The sequence below is a fragment of the Jaculus jaculus genome, chromosome 14 (genome assembly GCF_020740685.1).
Source record: "Jaculus jaculus isolate mJacJac1 chromosome 14, mJacJac1.mat.Y.cur, whole genome shotgun sequence".
NCBI lineage: Eukaryota > Metazoa > Chordata > Mammalia > Rodentia > Dipodidae > Jaculus > Jaculus jaculus.
In genome coordinates this window covers 26,463,821-26,465,000 of record NC_059115.1, presented here as the reverse complement: position 1 = coordinate 26,465,000, position 1,180 = coordinate 26,463,821, and the positions used below count along the sequence as shown (strand labels likewise).

General features: G+C 46.4%; 1 pseudogene; it reads right to left on the bottom strand.

Moving 5' to 3' along the window:
* Positions 1–560: 560 nt before the first annotated feature.
* On the bottom strand, positions 561–874 carry LOC101610493 (annotated as a pseudogene).
* Between the last annotated feature and the right edge of the window lie 306 nt (positions 875–1,180).

The window sequence follows — 1,180 nt, the reverse complement described above, 5'->3', positions numbered from 1 at the left end:
GCTGGATTGCATTGGACATCTATTTCAAACTTTTGAGAAATCTCCATACTGGTTTTCACAATGGCTTTACTAGTTTTTGCTCTCACCAAGGGTAGGTGATGGCTCCTCTTTGCTCATATCCTCACCAGCATTTAAACAAGTTTGATGATAGTCATTTTGACTGGATGAAGATGGCATCTCAAAGATATTTTTATTTGAATTTCCCTGATGGCTAGGAATGTTGAATACTTTCTGAAGTATTTACTGACCATTTGTGTTTCTTCTTTTATTTATTTTATTTTATTTATTTATTTATTTATTTGAGAGTGACAGACACAGAGAGAAAGACAGATAGAGGGAGAGAGAGAGAATGGGCGCGCCAGGGCTTCCAGCCTCTGCAAACGAACTCCAGATGCGTGTGTCCCCTTGTGCATCTGGCTAACGTGGGACCTGGGAAACCGAGCCTCGAACTGGGGTCCTTAGGCTTCACAGGCAAGCGCTTAACCGCTAAGCCATCTCTCCAGCCCTCTTTTATTTATTTTTTCAGGATAAATAAGGGTTTATTGGGGAGGGTCTGGGGCTCAGTCCTTCTTGGCGGACGCCTTCTGTATAGCTGCTAGCACTCTGCTCAGCTCCTGGCACTTCCTCTTGGAATGCATGTGCATCCTCACTCAGTTACAGATGAACTTGAGCTCATGCTTGTCCTAAGGCACCTTGAGTAGCTCCAAGGTGCGCCACTGGTAGGGCGGGAAGCCACACATACCTAGCAGATCATGTTCTGGATGAACTTGGTGGGCTTGGTCAGACGTTGCTGGCTGTGCCTTGGCTTGCTCATGATCATCTTCACCTTGTGGCCATTGTTGAGGCCCATGGCCATGGGGTAGGGCAGGGCCATGGCTGCTGCTCTTCTACGGTGGCTCTTCACACGTATGTTTTATTAGTTATGTACACAATGTGTATACAGCCATATTGGTACCACCATTAGCCTCCTCCCTGTCATACCCCTCCAAAGGGTCCTTCCTCCTTGGGGAATGTGAGTCGTGCATTGTGGGGTTAGGCATCAGTTATGGGGAGAAAGCAATGTCTCTGTGAATAATGTCCCAACATGTTGCTCTAACAATCTTTCTGCCCCTCTTCCTTGAATTTACCTGAGCCATAATGGGTTCATTTTAGGTCTACTTCAGTGATGAGGTCTTGGGAG